An 18,748-nucleotide genomic window follows, 5' to 3' on the forward strand; every position below is an offset into this window, starting at 1 on the left:
CGATAGTTGTATTCTCATGCAAGGCAAATCGCGGGCCTCTAGTAAATCTAGCTCTGCAGTAATTTTCAACGTGCACTAGAGGGCTATGCTGATTATAGTTGTTGGTTAAAAGGCAAGGATGCGGCAGCAGTATGTATGTGATTTAGCCTCGTGCCTATTAGTAGTAGCGTTATTAGCCTTGAAATTGACTGGTGTTTTTCTGTTTTAGAAAGCGCGTTTTTTTCTTATTAAGAGCCCGCTCTGTACAGTGGCACCTAATGGAGGCGTAAGCTGGACCGTTTGAGTCCCAAAAGGGAAGGTCATAACGTTGGGATCACGGATTTACTTCAAACTTTGAACACCTTTCGTACTTTTTTTTACACGTCTAGTTCCGTAAAACCAAACCGAGAAGCAAGTTTCCAAGGTCATGGAACGTGTCAGTAAGAACTTACAACATAAAAGTAATAACAGATAAAATAAAATGTTTATGAAGCAAAAAAAAGCCGGAAGTTTCTGTAAACGCAATCAATAACATAACACAGGAGTCAGCTTACTTTTTCAAGCAACTCCTCGACAGAATAGGAGTGACCCATGAGGAAACTCTTCAGTTTCGATTTGAAAGCGCGTGGATTACTGCTAAGATTTTTTAAATTCTTGTTGTAGCTTATTGAAAATGGATGCAGCAGTATTCAGCACATCTTTTTTTGCGCAAGAGTCGAGGAAGAGCGATCCAAGTGGATTTCTGTTTAGTATTGAGTGAACGCTGCTAATTCTTGGCAGTAAGCTGATACTGTTAACAAGAAACGACAGTAAAGAATATATATATTGAGAGACCAATGTCAGAATCACCAGGCTAATGAAAAGGGGTCGACAAGAGATTCGCGAACTTACACCTTCATTGCCCGGACCTCCAGTTTCTGACCCAAAAATATCCTTTGAGAATGGGAATAGTTACCCCAAAATATAATACTATACGTCATAAGCGAATGAAAAGAAGTAAAGCAGACTACTTTTCGTGCTGAACTATCACATACTTCAGAGAATAGTAAAAATGGCAGCATTAAGACTTTGAATAAGATCCTGAACGTGGACTTTCCACGACAGTTTAGTATCTATCTGAACACCTAGAAATTTGAACTGTTCAGTTTCACTAATCATATGGCCATTCTGCCAAATTAAAACGTCGGGTTTTGTTGAGTTGTGTGTCAGAAACTGTAAAAACTGAGTCTTACCGTATTTAGCGTTAGTTTTTTCGCAGGTCATGAACTTATGTCATGAACTGCACTATTTAAAACAGTGCCAGTGTTGCACACAACATCCTTTGCTACCAAGCTAGTGTCATCACCAAACAGAAATATGTTAGAATTGCCTGTAATATTAGAGGGCATATCATTAATATAAATAAGGAACTGGAGTGGCCCCAGCACTGATCCCTGGGACAACCCCACCCCCTTTTGACCGTGGCCCATTCAGTCCCAGCAACATAGCCACCCTCAGCAAGGTGTATAATGACTTTTTGCTGTCTGTCGTTGAAGTAAGAGGTGACTCAGTTGTGAGCTACTCCGCGTATTCCATAATGGTCCAACTTCTGGAGCTATATTTCATGATCAACACAATCAAATGCCTTAGTTAAATCAAGAAATACGCCTAGCGTTCGAAATCTTTTGTTCAGTCCATCCAGTACCTCACAGAGAAAAGACAATATAGCATTTTCAGTTGTTAAACCACTTCTGCAACCGAACTATGCGTTTGATAACAAATTATGGTAAATAAAATGATCAATTACCCTTACAGACACAGCCTTTTCAATAACTTTAGCAAATATTGATGGCATAGAAATATGTCTAAAATTGTCTACATTATCCTTTTCTCCCTTTTTATAAAGCGGCTTTACTACGGAGTACTTTAAATGCTCAGGAAACTGACCATTCTTAAAGGAAAAATTACAACTATGGCTAAGTCCAGGGCTAATATGTACAGCGCAGTACTTTAATATTCTACTAGGTACTCCATCATATCCATGAGAGTCCTTAGTCTTCAGTATTTTTGTTATTGACGCAATCTCCCCCTTGTCCGTATCACAGAAGAGTATTTGAGACACCAGTCTCGGAAAGGCATTTTCCAAGAGAGTTATATGATACTCTGTAGAATCTAAGCTCCCATTTAATTCACCAGAAATTCTCAGAAATTGATTGTTAAATACTGTACATGTGGACTATCTGACTTATCAGTAACAGAAATGTTTTCACTACGAACTGACTTTATATCGTCGACCTTGTGCTGTTGACTAGACACTTCCTTCACGACTGACCATATTGTTTTAATTTTATCCTGTGAATTAGCTATTCTATTTGTGTACCATATACTCTTTACCTTCCTAAAAACATTTTTGAGCACCTTACGATACTGGTGGTAATGGCCTACTGTACCTCTATTGTGTCTACTTCTAAAATTTTGGTATAATTCGCACTTTGTTCTACATCATATCCTTATTTCACTAGTCAGCCACTAGGCTGCCTTTTACTGCTCGTACCCTGTTTAGTACGTTTTAATGGAAAGCAACTTTCAAAGAGCATGAGTATTATGTCAAGGAAAGCCTTATATTTGATGTTAAGGAAAGCCTTATGTTTGACATCTACATTATTGGCCCTATAAACATCCTGCCACTCTTATTGCTTAACGAGGTTTAAAAACCTCTATTGCCGTGGGATAAGCTTTTCTGGATAGTTTGTAAATATATATATAAAATTTGTATGAGTGCAAAACATTTTAGGGTTGAAATTTGTGCATCATGGTTTGAAAGGCCATTCACCCTTTTAGTGACAGAATGCGCATCTAGTAAGGAAGGATGAATAAAAATATTGGCTATGGCTGTGCTACTGTTCCCCTGCACCCTGCTTGGCAAAAAAATGGTCTGCATTAGATCATATGAATTTAGGAGACCTTCAACATCCATTTTCTTCCACAATCACATATAAAATTAATATTGAAGTCACCACATATAACTAATTTTTGGTACTTCCTATAAAGCTTCGAAGTCAGAGTTAGTGGACCTATAAACAACAACAATTACATGTTTAGATTCAACTGCCCCTGCACAACATTCAAATACCTATTCAGTGCAGAGCCGTGATACGTCTACGGACCCAACTGGATCACTGTATTTTACGTACATGGGAACTCCCCCACTCCCGAACTCCTTCGAAATTAGCCACCTAATCTGTATCCTGGTAAAGGAAGCCCCGGAATTGTCAAATTATTTAAGTGGTGCTCCGATATACTAGTAATGTCAGAGTCAACATCTATAAGCAGTTCACTAACTTTATCTGTAATACCTCTTATACTACATCTACACCTACATCTACATGACTACTCTGCAATTCACATTTAAGTGCTTGGCAGAGGGTTCATCGAACCACAATCATACTACCTCTCTACCATTCCACTCCCGAACAGCGCGCGGGAAAAACAAACACCTAAACCTTTCTGTTCGAGCTCTGATTTCTCTTATTTTATTTTGGTGATCATTCCTACCTATGTAGGTTGGGCTCAACAAAATACACTCCTGGAAATTGAAATAAGAACACCGCGAATTCATTGTCCCAGGAAGGGGAAACTTTATTGACACATTCCTGGGGTCAGATACATCACATGATCACACTGACAGAACCACAGGCACATAGATACAGGCAACAGAGCATGCACAATGTCGGCACTAGTACAGTGTATATCCACCTTTCGCAGCAATGCAGGCTGCTATTCTCCCATGGAGACGATCGTAGAGATGCTGGATGTAGTCCTGTGGAACGGCTTGCCATGCCATTTCCACCTGGCGCCTCAGTTGGACCAGCGTTCGTGCTGGACGTGCAGACCGCGTGAGACGACGCTTCATCCAGTCCCAAACATGCTCAATGGGGGACAGATCCGGAGATCTTGCTGGCCAGGGTAGTTGACTTACACCTTCTAGAGCACGTTGGGAGGCACGGGATACATGCGGACGTGCATTGTCCTGTTGGAACAGCAAGTTCCCTTGCCGGTCTAGGAATGGTAGAACGATGGGTTCGATGACGGTTTGGATGTACCGTGCACTATTCAGTGTCCCCTCGACGATCACCAGTGGTGTACGGCCAGTGTAGGAGATCGCTCCCCACACCATGATGCCGGGTGTTGGCCCTGTGTGCCTCGGTCGTATGCAGTCCTGATTGTGGCGCTCACCTGCACGGCGCCAAACACGCATACGACCATCATTGGCACCAAGGCAGAAGCGACTCTCATCGCTAAAGACGACACGTCTCCATTCATCCCTCCATTCACGCCTGTCGCGACACCACTGGAGGCGGGCTGCACGATGTTGGGGCGTGAGCGGAAGACGGCCTAACGGTGTGCGGGACCGTAGCCCAGCTTCATGGAGACGGTTGCGAATGGTCCTCGCCGATACCCCAGGAGCAACAGTGTCCCTAATTTGCTGGGAAGTGGCGGTGCGGTCCCCTACGGCACTGCGTAGGATCCTACGGTCTTGGCGTGCATCCGTGCGTCGCTGCGGTCCGGTCCCAGGTCGACGGGCACGTGCACCTTCCGCCGACCACTGGCGACAACATCGATGTACTGTGGAGACCTCACGCCCCACGTGTTGAGCAATTCGGCGGTACGTCCACCCGGCCTCCCGCATGCCCACTATACGCCCTCGCTCAAAGTCCGTCAACTGCACATACGGTTCACGTCCACGCTGTCGCGGCATGCTACCAGTGTTAAAGACTGCAATGGAGCTCCGTATGCCACGGCAAACTGGCTGACACTGACGGCGGCGGTGCACAAATGCTGCGCAGCTAGCGCCATTCGACGGCCAACACCGCGGTTCCTGGTGTGTCCGCTGTGCCGTGCGTGTGATCATTGCTTGTACAGCCCTCTCGCAGTGTCCGGAGCAAGTATGGTGGGTCTGACACACCGGTGTCAATCTGTTCTTTTTTCCATTTCCAGGAGTGTATTTTCGCATTCGGAAGAGAAAGTTGGCGACTGAAATTTCGTATATAGATCTCGCCGCGACGAAAAACGTCTTTGCTTTAATGACTTCCATCCCAACTCGCGTATCATATCTGCCACACTCTCTCCCCTATTACGTGATAATATAAAACGAGCTGCCCTTTTTTGCACCCTTTCGATGTCCTCCGTCAGTCCCACTTTGATGAAACGTGTTAATTTCTTCGCTACTTGGATACTTGACCTCCGTTGAAGGGAAATCCTTTGTTAGGTGGACTTCCTTTAAGCAGGGATGCCTATCAGATGACTTCAACCTAAAAAAGGTGCAGCTCTAACACCAACTACTACAGGAATTTTCTCAAGAGTGATCCCACGACCGCACACTACACTGTCACCTATAAGCTTTGCCAGCCTTCCCTTCTCATACCAACTTAGATGCAGGCGATGCGTAGTGAAACCTGATCTTTTAATAGACACAGGTGGCACCACTGAAATGTGAGCCGCGCCCTCCGTCATCACCGCCTTCTGCAACCCCATGTTAATCTACCTAACGGCAGCTTTAAGATGAAGCCGATCATGACGCTGAAATAGCTGCACCAAGTGCACATCAGTTCTACCAGTTTGAATAGCTATCTTTACCATGTAACCACCCACATGATATTCCGCATTCCTATCAATAGTATTCCCAGCTCCACCCGCAATCACTATCTGAACCTCTTTCGCAAAATTCCTACATAACTCCCCTATGTTAACAGTCTTCTGAGCCAACCCTACACTAGTCTTCACAATGTTGGTGACCTGGTACTCACTCCCCAACACTTCCTTCAACTGCTGGCCCACATCTCTGCCATGCGAACTACCTAGCAGCAGGACTTTCTTCTTTCTGTTATAATTTGCAACTGACTTAGGCTCCCTAACTGCTGAGGACTGTTGCATGTTTCCTACACCTACTGCTACAAGAGGCTGCTCTCCACTAAACTGTGACAGTTGATTAAAACTGCGGTTATACGCAAAGTACATCTGTTTAAATATCTCCTACTCCTATCTGTCTTCTTTACCAACCGCCAGTTCCCATTTCCTCGCGCCTTTCACCCTCCTCAACCAGCTCCTCCTTTGCGTTTTGTAACTGCTCCTCTTGTTCTGGCGTAACCACAAGCGCGGGAACGAAGATGAACAATGCAAGAGAAGAAAAGGCGGTGAAACAACGTTGGCCAATGGTACACTGATTAGGACTGCACCGTCGGCCGGGGTGGCCGAGCGGTTCTAGGCGCTACAGTCTGGAACCGCGCGACCGAAACGGTCGCAGGTTCGAATCCTGCCTCGGGCATGGACGTGTGTGATGTCCTTAGGTTAGTTAGGTTTAAATAGTTCTAAGTTCTAGGGGGCTGATGACCTCTGAAGTTAAGTCCCATAGTGCTCAGAGCCATTTTTTTAGGACTGCACCACGACAGGAGCGGCCTCTACATGAGGAGAATATAAGATCCGCTCGTGCCAGCCTCGGCTCAGTATCGGGACAGTATATGGAGAGGCCCAGCAGAGAACTCTACGATAGCAGTTATTAGTAATCCAAACTTGCATGAACACTGTATATAGCAAAGGACTCGGATTTATGCAGCAAGGCGCCGATCGCTTGCGACACGTTCTTGTGAATCCAAAGTTAAGTATTGTCAGTCTTTTCATTTGTAATAAAAACTAATAATGTTATTTGTTTGAATAGTTGTATAGCATTCCGAGAACGCAGCATACTTTAGGTACCCTATACGAGGTGAGTGGGCAGGACCCCACACCTCTATTATTTTATTCCTGCTACAAATTCTGCATTTCCATGACAGAATCTCGCTAGAATTCCCACTGGCTTCCCCACTTCATCCCTCCCTCCCCCCCCCCCCCCCCAATGGAAATACTTTGAACGTATCTCACACTGTAACCCACTACTCAGAAACCTACGACAAGCCGACAAGTCTCACTCACGGTAAAATGTTAACAGTTACTGACAAGGGAACCTCCCCATCTCACCCCCCTCAGATTTAGTTATATGTTGGCACAGTGGATAGGCCTTGAAAAACTGAACACAGATCAATCGAGAAAACAGGAAGAAGTTGTGTGGAACTATGAAAAAAATAAACAAAATATACAAACTGAGTTGTCCATGTGCAAGATAGGGAAAAATCAAGGATAATGTGAGCTTAGGAGCGCCGTGGTCCCGTGGTTAACGTGAGCGGCTCGGAATGAGAGGTCCTTGGTTCAAGTCTGCCCTTGAGTGAAAAGCTTTAAATTTTTATTTTCAGACAATTATTATCTGTCCGTCCGTCCGTCCGATGCGAGGTAACTGCGCCGTAGTATGGGGACGCTACACCTAAACAAACATCGAAACACACGACGTCAGTCGACTACAGCCCACGGAAGAGACTGTATTCCTACTAACGAGGCTCCCTGGCTGGCAGTTGACTGTTCGCTACTTTGGACGAGAGTACATTAAATACGTGAGATGTATTACGTGGGCAATATGAATTCAGCAAATATAGCTCGCACGGTTTTGCGGTGCGGTCGCAAAACACAGACACTAAACTTATTACAGCGAACAGTGATGTCAATGAACGAACGGACAGATCATAGCTTTGTGAAAATAAAGAAAGTAAACTTTTCACTTGAGGTAAGGCTTGAACCAAGGATCTCTCGTTCCGCAGTTGCTCACGCTAACCACGAGACCACGGCGCTCCTGTGCTCACATTATCCTAGATGTTGCCTACCTTGCGCATAGACTACTCAGTTTGTATATTTTGCTTATTTTTTTCATAGTTCTACATAACTTCTTCCTGTTTTCTCGATTGATCTGTGTTCAGTTTTTCAAGGCCTATCCACTGTGCCAACTTATAACTAAATGTGAGGGGGGTGCGATGGGGAGGATCCCTTGTGAGTTACTGAAAAACCTAAAACGTAGATCATCAAAACAACATAATGTGCAAGTAGCAAGGTGCACTACTCTGGCGATTCCGAAAAAAATCGCAAGAGAAGAATTACGTGTCTGTTTTGTAACTCATGCTAAGAGTTCATGGTGGTCAAGCGGTTAGCGTTCGAGCTACGTAGGATAATCTCATATGAGGCAACGGTTCGACTCCCTCAAAACATTCGTTTCTATTGTACAAGTATAAATTTCGTGACATTCAAAAAAAAATTGCACTGACTCTATTCGTTCTTGCTACATTACCTACGTCTCAGTGCTACGCAGGTTAACTGTCAAACAGGGCCTGCCTCTGTGTCTGCAGCTCGAAGCGTTGAGGTGCAAAGTAGTTCCGGGCACCTTACCAGATTGCATGTATAAGGGGTTTCGCAAATCACGACAGGCATACATTTTCAGGAAAACTCTAAGCGTTTCTTCATTTACTTGTAGATAGTTATAAATATGCTTGTTGTAATAATTAAATTTAATTGAAAATAGGAAGTATTCAAATAACATGAAATTCGCTATAACTTCACGCAAATACGCGCGGTTTTTTAAAATCATATTACCTCTGAAATATTATATAAATAAATACGACCAGTGTTGAAAAAAATATAGATTATAGATTAAGTTTCAGCGGGAATCGACCGTCACCTCATTCACGTTAATTTTACGTAGCCAACCACTTGACGACAAAGAACTCTAACGTGCGGCACATACGCACGGATACATCAGTAACAAAACAACGTGTAAAACTTCTCTTGTGATTTTCTCGGAATTGCCAGAATAGTGCACCTTTACTGTCTGCAACATTATTTTGTTTTAAAGACCTACGAAAGGTGTACAAAACTTGAAGTAAATCTGTGATCCCAACATCTTGGCATCCCTTTCGCAATAGTGCGTGACGGTCGGTAGGCAGACGTGTGTTTGCTCTTACAGTATGCTTTATAAATTCACCTTCGTTGATAATGAGATATTAATTGGTTTGCCGGAGGTGCTCCGTGTATGGGTTGAGTTTTAATAATGTTTACGATTTCTGAGTTTTGAAAGTAAAGATTAAGTCTGCGATGGTGAACATAACGGCAGTTGTGTAAAGATTTAACCAAACGACTTTGGTATTGGCTTTATTAAGTAACTGATGACTACAGGGTTGCTTTATCAAAAACGGTTAATTGATTAATATATGTATCTAAACCAGGGCGCAAAGTATTAAAGCTGATTGTGACTTGTCTTCCCTGAGATATATGCTGGTTCACCTATACATGATAAAGAGTACTTTCTGCTAGAGTAATTGTTGTGGGTAATAAAATTTGTTATGTATTTGCTTTTAAGTCCTCAGTGCTTTCCACCCGCAGATCCCCACCAGTTGTTATCAAATTTCAAATAGGGAAAGGCGGAACATTTCTCTTGCCTTCGCAATCTCCCGATCTGTCCGCAGGAGTATTACTTTTAAGGGAATATGAAATTTGTTGTGTTCTGAACCCCACTGCAATCAGTTTTTTCATGGTGACCATAGTGGTTACTGTCAGCAAAACAAAGACCATGGTCTGGACGGGACGCTTACTAATATTAAGATAGTCTAAAGTCGTTTCAGTAGCGTTTTTACTTCGCCTGTGTACTTTTCGAAGCACAGCTTGTGTGTGATAGTTGACTGCGGAGAAAATGGCTGTGGGAGTGGGAGGAGCAGACCCATTTAAGGATACGATGTAACAATACCCTTTTTTACTTACTTTATTTACAATAACACAATAGCCATTGATATGCAGACGACAATAAGCGGTTCTTAGCAGGTAAACTTTATTTAAATAAAATTTAAAAATAAAATGAGAACTGAAACTGACAATTTATAGAATTTCAGCCAAATTCAGTATGCTGGCGTATCAGTACGATCTGTTACGAAAATTTAGAAAGGGGTAATCTCCACAGGTGTGATCCCTTTGTGCTCCTGGTGATAAGCGTCCAAGATCTGAAGTATAGAAGTCTCACTGTGATTACTTGGATATGGATGTAATAATGTAATACGACACACTGTACTACATGCATGTGAAGATCACATTTCCACTGCAAGCTAGAAACTGTCGACAAGCAGTCACAAGTAACAATGTTTTAATCGGTTCGCTGTGATGAGAAAAAGCATTTGAGTTGTTGCACGCACATTATCAGCATTGATGAACTAATTATACAGCAGACTACACAAATCAAGAAAATGGTCGGTATTATTACGAAAGTAGGAATATCGTAAAAGGGAGTCATAATTAGATATATTTAATTTGTTGAAATGTACTGCTGACAAACGCAGATCTACTTTCGTGACAGTTTTTACGAACTCCAGCTCACAAGGCTAGCTTGTGCATTCCTGTCGCGCGCATTATCCTCCGCTGCTGACAATACACTGACCACTGTGTTGTGCGACAGATCAATTGTTTATTTTTCTGAATAACAAACATTTTATTGGCGATCACACATTGTCAGTTTGGCAAGCCGTAGGTGAGTAACCAGTATCTGGCATGTGCCTATCATTCCGCCTGAAGGAACGCTCGTCACTATTTTAATACTGCTCAGATCAGGAGAATGAATAAAATCGTTTGGTAAGCATCCATTCCAGTAGCTCAGTGTTAAAAATACGACGGTTTACGAGGATTCCACCAAAATTGCGACAGAATTGGCAATCTACTTTTGTGTGAGTTGTTAACCTTTTCTCATTCGAAGAAGCATCACCGTTTATGAGTAATGGCCACATTTCTCTTGGTGACTGGTTTAATTGTAATTCCTGTTGCACAGTGTAATTGGCAATCACAGAGCTCAATAGCTTACGAAAAACCTCACAGTGTCATGGTTATTTTCATACTAGGAAGCTCGTGTTTCGCTAGCTGTCGATAACTCTTAAAAAATTAGTCACTGCAGTGAAATAAATAAAAATGGAAGTATAAGTACTGATATATCGCCATAGATAAGAAAGTTCTGTGTGTTTAAGGGTTGGCAAAAACCTCTCCTCCTTGCGTGCTATCATTCGCCAAACTTTCGTTTCAACGTCTAGAGCGGTTTAGGAGATGTTGCGAGTTCATTCTTGCGGGCGTGAGATGGGAAGTGAGCGTGCTATATAGGATCCATTTCCTAGAGATTGGAGGCAGATAGAGACCTCCTCCCAAGTCTAAACAAAAATTCAACATGTTAGCTAAATTTCATACACAGCAACACATGGTGTAACACGCACCAAACGCAAAATCATAGCGACCCCTAATTTTCGTTGCAAACTTTTTGAGTTTTGCGTAGTGTCTTAGTAAAATGTGTACATCACAATAAGAATGGTCATTAGCGAGATGATGGGCAATTCGCCAAGAAGCTGACATGTAACGCTACAAGTAAGGCAAAAACAAAATATTTTCAGTGAATAGTTTCTGTAAAATTGTTTGGAAAACGTAACAGAGTGCGAGGGCTTCTGTTCTGTCAGCGTAGAGCGTCGCCAGTCGGCGCGTGCGAAGTATGGTGTACGCGTCGCAATATGCGCTGCACCCGCGAGACTTCTGCGGCACGTGCGTGTCGAGCTGTAGTGTCGTGTCACGTCACACGTGCTATACGCGTCTCAATTTGAGCCTAGCCTTAGTTACTGCAAACCGACATTATGAGGTTTTTCGTAAGCTATTGAGCTCTGTGAATGTCAATAACTTGTTTAATGAGGCACTCCGTTTCGGAATTCTGTTGCAGTAGCTGCTGTGAGATGAGTTTGGCAAATTACAGTGTGACAAAGGAATTACAATTATGCAAGTCACCAACAGAACTGTGGCCGTTACTCACAAACTGCGATGCTACTTCGAATGAGAAAAGGTTAACAATTCACACAAAAATAGATTGCCAATTCTGTTGGAATTTTGGTGGAATCCCCATAACCCATCGTATTTTTAACACTGAACGACTGAAATGGAAACTTACCAAACGATTTTATTCCTTCTCTTGATCTGAGTAGTATTAAAATAATGACGAGGGTTCTTTCAGGCGGAATGATAGGCACATGCCACATACTGGTTACTCACCTACGGCTTGCCAAACTGACAATGTGTGATCGCCAATAAATTATTTGTTCAAAAAATGGTTCAAATGGCTCTGAGCGCTATGGGACTTAACTTCTGAGGTCATCAGTCCCCTAGAACTTAGAACTACTTAAACCTAACTAACCTAAGAACATCAGACACATCCACGCCCGAGGCAGGATTCGAACCTGCGACCGTAGCAGTCGCGCGGTTCCAGACTGTAGCGCCTAGAACCACTCGGCCACCCCGGCCATCAAAATATTTGTTATTGAGAAAAATAAACCACTGACCTGTCGCACAACACAATAGTCAGTGTATTGTCAGCAGCGAAGGATAGTGAGAGCGACAGGAATGCACAAGCTAGCGATGTGTGCCTTGTGAGCTGGAGTTCGAAAACCATTGTCATGAAAGTATATCTGTCTTTGACAGCAGTACATTTCAACAAATTAAATATATCTAATCATGACACTCTTTTAAGATATTCCTACTTTCGTAGTAATACCGACCCTTTTTTCATTTGTGTAACCTGTTGTATAATTAGTTTATTAATGCTGATAATGGGCATGCAACAATTGAAATGATTTTTTCTCATTACTGCGAGCCAATTAAAACACTGTTATCTGTGAATGCCTTTCGACTGTTTCTAGCTTGCAGTGGAAATGTGATCTTCACATGCAAGTAGTACAGTGTGTCGTATTACATTATTACATCCACATCCAAGTAATCACGTTGAGACTTTTATACTTCAGATTTCGGACGCTTTTCACCAGGAGCACAAAGGGATCACACGTGTGGAGATTATCCCTTTCCAAATTTTCGTAACAGGTCGTACAGATACGCCAGCATACTAGGCAGTGAGAAGATAACCTTGTTTTACTTTTCTGCTTTGCTTCTTAATCAAATGATTTTATTATATTCCTTGCTTCCTTATTCACTACCTTCTGTCCTTTCTTGCGATCTAAAAACATCGCGGAGGCAAATAATACAATTGCATCGGCCAATGGCTCACCAGTTACTGAAGTATGCATTTTTCTTGACATAAGAAAAACAAAACAAAACTATACAGACATAAATAACATAAAAGTATAATGTACTAACGAAGAAAGCTGGAGCGTTTAAATGGCGAAAAAGGAATCACTACACAAAGGCAATAAAATTAGTATACAGTAAGGCACTGTTTATCGTGTGGGTAATACTGCCACTGCTCATTTGCGCCGTTCCGATGTGGTCATATGGCCGTGTTACTTTTCGGCTCCCCGCCTCAAATTTCCCACGGTGCTAGCGAGGCACGCGCGACGCGCGGCCCGAGAAACTGTGCCGCAACCACAACGCCGCGCGACCTGGCGCAGGCGCGTGTCGCGTCCCAGTCGCGTCGCGTCGCAATTTGCGCGGTCCCATTTGAACCAATGCAGTTACAAAAGTGCGCGCTGCGCTGCGCCGCGCCACACGCGCCATACGCGTCAAATTTGCGCCTAAAGCAAGATGAGACGCAGGCCCGTGAGGTGACGCAGGGGGGCTCACGCCAAGTTCCTCACGGCTGCGTGAGTCACGGCGACAATCATCGCAAGTTGGATCGCAGTTTCAATACGCAGTTTCCTAGTAAGGAATGATATTGTAAGGAACCTAGGCATCTTTTTAAATAAACATTTAACCAGGTCAGAGCACATCACGAATATTTGCTACAGAGTTTTAACAATGTCAATGTAGAATGTTAACAACGATTTACATTGCAACTTACAATTTCGTATGTCCGTTTCCTTGGCCACTTCCTCCCACTTCTCCTCAATCAGCTTCGTTTTCAAGTTATCTTCATGGCTTGTATCATACAGAACTTTGAGAACACGTACGGCTGCAATTACCTTTTCCTCCATTTCGAACTACCAACAGCCAGAACCACAGTGAGCCTCGCAGTAAACTGCCTACAGGAGACTGCGTCACGTCACGCTGCGCTCTAACGTGCGCAGGACCATTCAGTTGTGTGGTTCGCAAAAACTCACCGTGAGTCACCCTGCGTCACCTCATGGACCTGCGTCACCTCACGGACCTGCGTCTCATCTTGCTGCCAGCCTAAAGCCTTGTGTCGTGCGATCATCAAGTATACACGAGTGGGCCCTCGGCTCCGAAAGCTTTTATGGATGATGTTTCGTTGAATGGTTCGCATGCTGACACTTAGCCTGGCCGCAAGATGAGACGCAGGTCCGTGGGGTGACGCAGGGTGACTCACGGTGAGTTTTTGCGAACCACACAACTGAATGGTTCTGCGCACGCTAGAGCGCAGCGTGACGTGACGCAGTCTCCTGTACGCAGTTTACTGCGAGGCTCACGGTGGTTCTGGCTGTTGGTAGTTCGAAATGGAGGAAAAGGTAATTGAAGCCGTACGTGTTCGCAAAGTTCTGTATGGTACAAGCCATGAAGATTACTTGAAAACGAAGCTGATTGACGAGAAGTGGGAGGAAGTGGCCAAGGAAACGGACATACGAAATGGTAAGTTGCATTGTAAATCGTTGTTAACATTCTACTTTGACATTGTTAAAACTCTGTAGCAAATTTTCGTGATGTGTTCTGTCTTGGTTAAATGTTTATCAAGAAAGATGCCTAGGTTCCTTATAACATCATTCCATACTAGCGTGTAGCCCTCCATATCTACCAGTGAAAACGGAATAGATGGATTTAACCACGTCTTTGATATCAATATAGAATCGAAACTGTCGTCCGAGTAATGACAGAAGGTTCTCTGAGGACTGTTGAAATTGATTTGTTGTTGGACAGTCCTTATGACTAAAGGATTTTGTTTCTGCCACGAAAATACGGTTTCTGTTAACTGATAATAATGAAATTTGCCCACTTCTCGCTGTATATACAGTAGCCCTGGCGACAGCAAGGGCTTTTCTCACCAGCTACTCTACCCCTTCTGACTCACGCCATATGGTCCTCCTCGTGCCTTCTTCGGCGTGAGAACCTGTAGGCAGTTTCATCAAAGCTATGTAACACACCGTTTCGAACTCAAACTCAGAATCGGAATCCGATTCTGAACTTATATCTATTAACATAGCAGAAGTAGTTGCCATCTCTGCCAGAGCCAAAGTTCCTCAGCAAACTGCATATTGAAACTGCGATCCAACTTGCGATGATTGCAGCCTGAGGAATTTGGCGTGAGGCCCCCTGCGTCACCTCACAGGCCTGCGTCTCATCTTGCGGCCCGCCATATTGATGGTCCAGCATTGAAATCTGCAGAAATTTACGGAAGGGTTACACTTCTTTCACTTTGAACGCTTCTCTTTAATCGTCGTTGGTCCCGTTCTTGCGGGATCTTTTACTGGCCACAGCGATGTCAGAGATTTGTTGTTTTAGAGGATACCTGATATCAATTCACGGTACACCCGTGAAATGGTCGTACGGGAAAATCCCCACATCACCACTACGTCGGAGATGCTGTGCCCCATCGCTCGTGCGCCGACTATAATACCACGTTCAAACTCACTTAAATCTTGATAACCTGCTATTGTAGCAGCAGTAACCGATCTAACAACTGCGCCAGACACTTGGTGTCTCATATAGGCCAACCGACTGCAGGGCCCTATTCTGTCTGTTTACATTCTCGGTATTTAAATTCGCATGCCTATACCAGTTTCTATGACGCTTCAGTGTAGTATTTAATTAGACAACTCAAGTTATAAAAGCACTGGGCGGTTAAGAGGCTTAACTGACTTAAGTAACACCAAATACCAGTGACGTGCGGCAAACAGATTTGAAATATACAGTGTTTGTAATGACACCTCCCAGGTTGAGTGTAGTGTAAGAATCACTTAGCGTTTCTTACTGCTCAAGTTAAATGGTACGTTCCCGGCACGACCATAGAAAAGTCATTTTAAAGGTACAACAAACTGATTCAAATATTCGCAGCAGTACAGAAGGGGCAGAACTCGGGCACTGCAGAACCAGAAACTAAAGTAGTGCAGTCTCAACATGGCACGGCTTCCAACTGAAGTGTAATGTGCTGCGAATACATAGAAAGAAAGACCCTTTATCATTTAGCTACAATATAGCAAGTCAGCAACTGGAAGCAGTTAATTCCATAAATTATCTGGGAGTAGGCATTTAGGAGTGATTTGAAATGGAATGACCACATAAAATTAATCTTCGGTAAAGCAGATGCCATACTGAGATTCATTGGAAGAATCCTAAGTAAATGCAGTCCGAAAACAAAGGAAGTAGGTTACAGTACACTTGTTCGCCCACTGCTTGAATACTGCTCACCGGTGTGGGATCCGTACCAGATGGGGTTGACAGAAGAGACAGAGAAGATCCAACGGAGAGCAGCGCGCTTCGTTACAGGATCATTTAGTAATCGCGAAAGCGTTTCGGAGATGATAGATAAACTCGAGTGGAAGACTCTACAAGAGAGACGCTCAGTAGCTCTGTACGGGCTTTTGTTGAAGTTTCGAGAACATACCTTCACCGAGGAGTCAAGCAGTATATTGCTCCCTCCTACGTATATCTAGCGAAGAGACCATGAGGATAAAATCAGAGAGATTAGAGCCCACACAGAGGCATACCGACAACATTTCCTTCCACGAACAATACGAGACTCGCATAGAAGGGAGAACCGTTAGAGGTACTGAAGGTACCCTTCGCCATACACCGTCAGGTGGCTTGCGGAGTATGGATGTAGATCTAGATGTAGAAAGACAGCTGTCAACAACTTGGTATTTCGGAGCACAGAACTTAAAACGACTCACGTGCTAGAAAAGACGCCTTCTGTAACAGCAGCAAGAGGGATTGAGATACTACGTGATGTCACCGGGCAGGACACAGACACACACAGGCCTAACAGCCCACGGACAGCAACTGTTGCTACTGCGGACGCTAGCTTTGTTTCCACGAGGGCTGCCCGGAAGTAATGCACCGCATTTTTTTCCTCAGACGGAAACAATGATACGAATGCGAAACGTTGCGTATGTATTGTTTGAAGTCTGCTGAGTGAGCGCGCCAAGTTTCCGCCACTTCCGACAGATAGCGTAGCAGCAGGACAGTCTCAAAATGTCTGTAGGTGATGTACGTTACAAGCAACGCTCCGTCATTGAATTTCTCGCTGCAGGGAAAGAAACTGTGGGGAACATTTACAAACGCTTGTGCGAAGTGTATGTAGCGTCTGCTGTCGACAGAAGTACACTACTGGCCATTAAAACTGCTGCACCAAAAAGAAATGCAGATGATAAACGGGTATTCATTGAACAAATATATCACACTAGAACTGACATGTGATTACATTTTCACGCAATTTGGGTGCATACAACCTGAAAAATCAGTACCCAGAACAAACACCTCTGGCCGTAATAAAGGCCTTGATACGCTTGGGCATTGAGTTAAACAGAGCTTCGATGGCGTGTAAAGGTACAGCTGCCCATTCAGCTTCAACACGATACCACAGTTCATCAAGAGTAGTGACTGGCGTATTGCGACGAGCCAGTTGCTCGGCCACAATTGACCAGACGTTTTCAATTGGTGAGAGATTTGGAGAATGTGCTGGCCAGGGCGGCAGTAGAACATTTTGTGTATCTACAAAGGCCCGTACAGGACTTGCTACATGCCGTCGTGCATCATCCTGCTGAAATGTACGGTTTCGCAGGGACCGAATGAAGGGTAGAGCCACGGGTCGTAACACATCTGAAATGTAACATCCACTGTTCAAAGTGCCGTCAATGCGAACCAATGGCCCCCAATACCATCACGCCGGGTGATACACCAGTATGGCGATGACGAATACACTCTTCCAATGTGCGTTCACCGCGATGTCGCTAAATACGGATGCGACCATGATGTTGCTATAAACAGAACCTTGAATCATGCGAAAAAATGACGTTTTGCCATTCGTGCACCCAGGTTCGTCGTTGAGCACACCATCGCATGTCTCCGAGCTGATAGTCCATGGTGCTGCAAACATCGTCGAACTGTTCGTGCAGATGGTTGTTGTCTTGCAAACGTCCCCATCCGTTGACTCAGGTATCGAGACGTGCCTGCACGATCCCTTACAGCCATACGGATAAGATGCCTGTCATCTCGACTGCTAGTGATACGAGGCCGTTGGGATCCAGCCCGGCGTTCCGTATTACCCACCTGAACCCGCCGATTGCGCATTCTGCTAACAGTCATTGGATCTCGACCAACGCGAGCAGCAATGTTGCTATATGACAAACCGCAATTGCGATAGGCCACAATCCGACCTTTATCAAAGTCGGAAACGTGATGGTACGCATTTCTCCTCCTTACACGTGGCATCACATTAACGTTTCACCAGGCAACGCCGGTCAACTGCTGTTTGTGTATGAGAAATCGGTTGGAAACTTTCCTCATGTCTGCAGGTTGTAGGTGTCGCCACCGGGCCAGCCTTGTGCGAATGCTCTTAAAAGCTAATCATTTGCGTATCACAGCATCTTCTTCCTGAGGGTTAAATTTCGCGTCTGTAGCACGTCATCTTCATGGTGTAGCAATTTTAATGGCCAGTAGTGTACATTTCGTTGCTGGGCACGGAGGGTGAGGTCGTCAGAAGGCGGTTCGGTGGTACTCCACGATTTACAGCGGTCGGGGAGACCATCCACTCCTGTCACATGACATGTTGCAGCTAGCTGATATTGTCATTCGCGAGGACAGACGCATTACGACTCGGCAACTGGCGCTGCATCTGTCAACCAGCAAAGGAAATGTGGATGCAATTATCCGCACTCTTAGATATTAAAAAGCATGTGCAAATGGGTCCCGCTTTGTCTAGCGCTGGATCACGAATCGCACAGAAAAACCATTTGTCTTGATTTGTTGCAACGTT

This window comes from Schistocerca americana, chromosome 6, assembly GCF_021461395.2.
Source record: "Schistocerca americana isolate TAMUIC-IGC-003095 chromosome 6, iqSchAmer2.1, whole genome shotgun sequence".
Lineage (NCBI taxonomy): Eukaryota > Metazoa > Arthropoda > Insecta > Orthoptera > Acrididae > Schistocerca > Schistocerca americana.